Here is a 6,643-nt window from a genome sequence, read left to right as displayed (position 1 = left end):
CTAGGTTGACACGCAGCATACACGCAGGACCAGAGCTTCCTGGCTCTCCGCAGTGTTCTGGTACCGAAACGGGGGCTGAAGCAAGGTCCCTAGGAGTCTTGAAAGGCTTACTACCGTGAAACTAAAGCAGAACAACGATGAAGGCCTCATGGAGCTGCTGCACGCCTCCCGTTTTGCAAGGATAATCAAGGCCTTACTTCGAAGCAAGTCTCACGTTGACTTTCACTTTAGGTATAGAGCAGAGCAGGGTGAGCTTCCTACAAGGAACTGGAAGCACAAGGTTTCTTACGAAAAAACTCATTTTCTTCTCAGAACCATGCCGGCAGTGACTAAAACCCCGCCAACAACAATGCTTTTCCGGTAGCTTCGAGGCCGCATGAACGGAGCTTTCCTAATGGGAAAACAAGCCTTGTGCCATCAGTCTCTAATTTCTAGGTAGACACGCAGCATACACGCAGGACCAAAGCTTCCTGGCTCTACGCAGTGTTCTGGTACCGAAACGGTTGCTTAAGCAAAGTCCCTAGGAGGCTTGGAGAGCTGACTACCGTTCAACTAAAGCAGAACAGCGATGAAGGCCTCATGGAGCTGCTGCACGGCTCCCGTTTTGCCAGCATAATCAGGGCCTTACTTCGAGGCTAGTGCTCACATTGACTTTCACGTTTGGTATAGAGCAGAGCAGGGTGAGGTTCCAAGTAGGAACTGGAAGCACAAGGTTTCTTTCGAGAAAACTCATTTTCTTCTATGTGCCATGCCGGCTGTAAGGAAAAGCACGGTAACAACAGTGCTTTTCAGGTAGCTTCGAGGCCGCATGAATGGAGCTTTCAAAACGGGAAAACAAGCTTTGTGCCTTCAGTCTCCCATTTCCAGGTTGACACGCAGCATAAGTACATGTTGATGCTACCACGTCAAAAGAGATTCACGATCCCCACTGGGGCTTCCCCTGAATCAACTTTTTTCTACGACCGGTTTTCTGCGTGCAGCAAAGTGCCTAAACAAAGGATGCGCGAGGGAGACTTAGAGACCTGTGCCTCTTCAAAAGACCTGCTGTGTTACACCAAGAACTGTGCTTAAATTGTACTTGGAATGCAAGCCGACCACCCCCTTGAGGATGCGTGACTCGAAGTGTAAAAAGTGAAACGGGATTAGAAGCAGAGTGTTTTTCTCAATAGAGTTCAGCTAGGGGAATGAGGTTACATCCACTGCATGGAGGACAGTCGAGAAGTGTGGTCGTGAATCCTGTGTGGAGCTGAGGTAATCTGGCTCTGCCAAGGAAGAGTGCAGTGTGTTGCCTTTCTCTAGCCAACACTGGGGTGTTCCAAAAGGCCTACGGGGCTGGAAGTTGCTTAACAGGACTAGAGCTTCCTGTGTCTCCTCAATATTCTTGTACTGAAACGGGTGCTGAAGCAAGGTCCCTAGGAGTCTTGAAAGGCTTACTACCGTGAAACTCAAGCAGAACAGTGAGGAAGGCCTCATGGAGCTGCTGCACGCCTCCCCATTGGCAAGGCAAATCAGGGCCTTACTTCGAGGCTAGGGCTCACGTTGGCTTTCACTTTTGGTATAGAGCAGAGCAGGGTGAGCTTCCAAAAAGGAACTGGAAGCACAAGGTTTCTTCCATGAAAACTCATTTTCTTCTCAGAACCATGTCGGCAGTGACGAAAACCCAGGCAACAACAATGCTTTTCAGGTAGCTTCGAGGCCGCATGAACGGAGCTTTCCTAATGGGAAAACAAGCCTTGTGCCATCAGTCTCTAATTTCTAGGTTGACACGCAGCATACACGCAGGACCAGAGCTTCCTGGCTCTCCGCAGTGTTCTGGTACCGAAACGGGGGCTGAAGCAAGGTCCCTAGGAGTCTTGAAAGGCTTACTACCGTGAAACTAAAGCAGAACAACGATGAAGGCCTCATGGAGCTGCTGCACGCCTCCCGTTTTGCAAGGATAATCAAGGCCTTACTTCGAAGCAAGTCTCACGTTGACTTTCACTTTAGGTATAGAGCAGAGCAGGGTGAGCTTCCTACAAGGAACTGGAAGCACAAGGTTTCTAACGAAAAAACTCATTTTCTTCTCAGAACCATGCCGGCAGTGACTAAAACCCCGCCAACAACAATGCTTTTCCGGTAGCTTCGAGGCCGCATGAACGGAGCTTTCCTAATGGGAAAACAAGCCTTGTGCCATCAGTCTCTAATTTCTAGGTAGACACGCAGCATACACGCAGGACCAAAGCTTCCTGGCTCTACGCAGGACCAAAGCTTCCTGGCTCTACGCAGTGTTCTGGTACCGAAACGGTTGCTTAAGCAAAGTCCCTAGGAGGCTTGGAGAGCTGACTACCGTTCAACTAAAGCAGAACAGCGATGAAGGCCTCATGGAGCTGCTGCACGCCTCCCGTTTTGCCAGCATAATCAGGGCCTTACTTCGAGGCTAGTGCTCACATTGACTTTCACGTTTGCTATAGAGCAGAGCAGGGTGAGGTTCCAAGTAGGAACTGGAAGCACAAGGTTTCTTTCGAGAAAACTCATTTTCTTCTATGTGCCATGCCGGCTGTAAGGAAAAGCACGGTAACAACAGTGCTTTTCAGGTAGCTTCGAGGCCGCATGAATGGAGCTTTCAAAACGGGAAAACAAGCTTTGTGCCTTCAGTCTCCCATTTCCAGGTTGACACGCAGCATAAGTACATGTTGATGCTACCACGTCAAAAGAGATTCACGATCCCCACTGGGGCTTCCCCTGAATCAACTTTTTTCTACGACCGGTTTTCTGCGTGCAGCAAAGTGCCTAAACAAAGGATGCGCGAGGGAGACTTAGAGACCTGTGCCTCTTCAAAAGACCTGCTGTGTTACACCAAGAACTGTGCTTAAATTGTACTTGGAATGCAAGCCGACCACCCCCTTGAGGATGCGTGACTCGAAGTGTAAAAAGTGAAACGGGATTAGAAGCAGAGTGTTTTTCTCAATAGAGTTCAGCTAGGGGAATGAGGTTACATCCACTGCATGGAGGACAGTCGAGAAGTGTGGTCGTGAATCCTGTGTGGAGCTGAGGTAATCTGGCTCTGCCAAGGAAGAGTGCAGTGTGTTGCCTTTCTCTAGCCAACACTGGGGTGTTCCAAAAGGCCTACGGGGCTGGAAGTTGCTTAACAGGACTAGAGCTTCCTGTGTCTACTCAATATTCTGGTACTGAAACGGGTGCTGAAGCAAGGTCCCTAGGAGTCTTGAAAGGCTTACTACCGTGAAACTCAAGCAGAACAGTGAGGAAGGCCTCATGGAGCTGCTGCACGCCTCCCCATTGGCAAGGCAAATCAGGGCCTTACTTCGAGGCTAGGGCTCACGTTGGCTTTCACTTTTGGTATAGAGCAGAGCAGGGTGAGCTTCCAAAAAGGAACTGGAAGCACAAGGTTTCTTCCATGAAAACTCATTTTCTTCTCAGAACCATGTCGGCAGTGACGAAAACCCAGGCAACAACAATGCTTTTCAGGTAGCTTCGAAGCCGCATGAACGGAGCTTTCCTAATGGGAAAACAAGCCTTGTGCCATCAGTCTCTAATTTCTAGGTTGACACGCAGCATACACGCAGGACCAGAGCTTCCTGGCTCTCCGCAGTGTTCTGGTACCGAAACGGGTGCTGAAGCAAGGTCCCTAGGAGTCTTGAAAGGCTTACTACCGTGAAACTAAAGCAGAACAACGATGAAGGCCTCATGGAGCTGCTGCACGCCTCCCGTTTTGCAAGGATAATCAAGGCCTTACTTCGAAGCAAGTCTCACGTTGACTTTCACTTTAGGTATAGAGCAGAGCAGGGTGAGCTTCCTACAAGGAACTGGAAGCACAAGGTTTCTTACGAAAAAACTCATTTTCTTCTCAGAACCATGCCGGCAGTGACTAAAACCCCGCCAACAACAATGCTTTTCCGGTAGCTTCGAGGCCGCATGAACGGAGCTTTCCTAATGGGAAAACAAGCCTTGTGCCATCAGTCTCTAATTTCTAGGTAGACACGCAGCATACACGCAGGACCAAAGCTTCCTGGCTCTACGCAGTGTTCTGGTACCGAAACGGTTGCTTAAGCAAAGTCCCTAGGAGGCTTGGAGAGCTGACTACCGTTCAACTAAAGCAGAACAGCGATGAAGGCCTCATGGAGCTGATGCACGCCTCCCGTTTTGCCAGCATAATCAGGGCCTTACTTCGAGGCTAGTGCTCACATTGACTTTCACGTTTGGTATAGAGCAGAGCAGGGTGAGGTTCCAAGTAGGAACTGGAAGCACAAGGTTTCTTTCGAGAAAACTCATTTTCTTCTATGTGCCATGCCGGCTGTAAGGAAAAGCACGGTAACAACAGTGCTTTTCAGGTAGCTTCGAGGCCGCATGAATGGAGCTTTCAAAACGGGAAAACAAGCTTTGTGCCTTCAGTCTCCCATTTCCAGGTTGACACGCAGCATAAGTACATGTTGATGCTACCACGTCAAAAGAGATTCACGATCCCCACTGGGGCTTCCCCTGAATCAACTTTTTTCTACGACCGGTTTTCTGCGTGCAGCAAAGTGCCTAAACAAAGGATGCGCGAGGGAGACTTAGAGACCTGTGCCTCTTCAAAAGACCTGCTGTGTTACACCAAGAACTGTGCTTAAATTGTACTTGGAATGCAAGCCGACCACCCCCTTGAGGATGCGTGACTCGAAGTGTAAAAAGTGAAACGGGATTAGAAGCAGAGTGTTTTTCTCAATAGAGTTCAGCTAGGGGAATGAGGTTACATCCACTGCATGGAGGACAGTCGAGAAGTGTGGTCGTGAATCCTGTGTGGAGCTGAGGTAATCTGGCTCTGCCAAGGAAGAGTGCAGTGTGTTGCCTTTCTCTAGCCAACACTGGGGTGTTCCAAAAGGCCTACGGGGCTGGAAGTTGCTTAACAGGACTAGAGCTTCCTGTGTCTACTCAATATTCTGGTACTGAAACGGGTGCTGAAGCAAGGTCCCTAGGAGTCTTGAAAGGCTTACTACCGTGAAACTCAAGCAGAACAGTGAGGAAGGCCTCATGGAGCTGCTGCACGCCTCCCCATTGGCAAGGCAAATCAGGGCCTTACTTCGAGGCTAGGGCTCACGTTGGCTTTCACTTTTGGTATAGAGCAGAGCAGGGTGAGCTTCCAAAAAGGAACTGGAAGCACAAGGTTTCTTCCATGAAAACTCATTTTCTTCTCAGAACCATGTCGGCAGTGACGAAAACCCAGGCAACAACAATGCTTTTCAGGTAGCTTCGAGGCCGCATGAACGGAGCTTTCCTAATGGGAAAACAAGCCTTGTGCCATCAGTCTCTAATTTCTAGGTTGACACGCAGCATACACGCAGGACCAGAGCTTCCTGGCTCTCCGCAGTGTTCTGGTACCGAAACGGGGGCTGAAGCAAGGTCCCTAGGAGTCTTGAAAGGCTTACTACCGTGAAACTAAAGCAGAACAACGATGAAGGCCTCATGGAGCTGCTGCACGCCTCCCGTTTTGCAAGGATAATCAAGGCCTTACTTCGAAGCAAGTCTCACGTTGACTTTCACTTTAGGTATAGAGCAGAGCAGGGTGAGCTTCCTACAAGGAACTGGAAGCACAAGGTTTCTTACGAAAAAACTCATTTTCTTCTCAGAACCATGCCGGCAGTGACTAAAACCCCGCCAACAACAATGCTTTTCCGGTAGCTTCGAGGCCGCATGAACGGAGCTTTCCTAATGGGAAAACAAGCCTTGTGCCATCAGTCTCTAATTTCTAGGTAGACACGCAGCATACACGCAGGACCAAAGCTTCCTGGCTCTACGCAGGACCAAAGCTTCCTGGCTCTACGCAGTGTTCTGGTACCGAAACGGTTGCTTAAGCAAAGTCCCTAGGAGGCTTGGAGAGCTGACTACCGTTCAACTAAAGCAGAACAGCGATGAAGGCCTCATGGAGCTGCTGCACGCCTCCCGTTTTGCCAGCATAATCAGGGCCTTACTTCGAGGCTAGTGCTCACATTGACTTTCACGTTTGGTATAGAGCAGAGCAGGGTGAGGTTCCAAGTAGGAACTGGAAGCACAAGGTTTCTTTCGAGAAAACTCATTTTCTTCTATGTGCCATGCCGGCTGTAAGGAAAAGCACGGTAACAACAGTGCTTTTCAGGTAGCTTCGAGGCCGCATGAATGGAGCTTTCAAAACGGGAAAACAAGCTTTGTGCCTTCAGTCTCCCATTTCCAGGTTGACACGCAGCATAAGTACATGTTGATGCTACCACGTCAAAAGAGATTCACGATCCCCACTGGGGCTTCCCCTGAATCAACTTTTTTCTACGACCGGTTTTCTGCGTGCAGCAAAGTGCCTAAACAAAGGATGCGCGAGGGAGACTTAGAGACCTGTGCCTCTTCAAAAGACCTGCTGTGTTACACCAAGAACTGTGCTTAAATTGTACTTGGAATGCAAGCCGACCACCCCCTTGAGGATGCGTGACTCGAAGTGTAAAAAGTGAAACGGGATTAGAAGCAGAGTGTTTTTCTCAATAGAGTTCAGCTAGGGGAATGAGGTTACATCCACTGCATGGAGGACAGTCGAGAAGTGTGGTCGTGAATCCTGTGTGGAGCTGAGGTAATCTGGCTCTGCCAAGGAAGAGTGCAGTGTGTTGCCTTTCTCTAGCCAACACTGGGGTGTTCCAAAAGGCCT

This window comes from Eubalaena glacialis, chromosome 16 (assembly GCF_028564815.1).
Source record: "Eubalaena glacialis isolate mEubGla1 chromosome 16, mEubGla1.1.hap2.+ XY, whole genome shotgun sequence".
NCBI classification, from domain to species: domain Eukaryota; kingdom Metazoa; phylum Chordata; class Mammalia; order Artiodactyla; family Balaenidae; genus Eubalaena; species Eubalaena glacialis.
The sequence above is the reverse complement of the archived record's forward strand: the minus strand, read 5'-3'. Positions refer to the sequence as shown.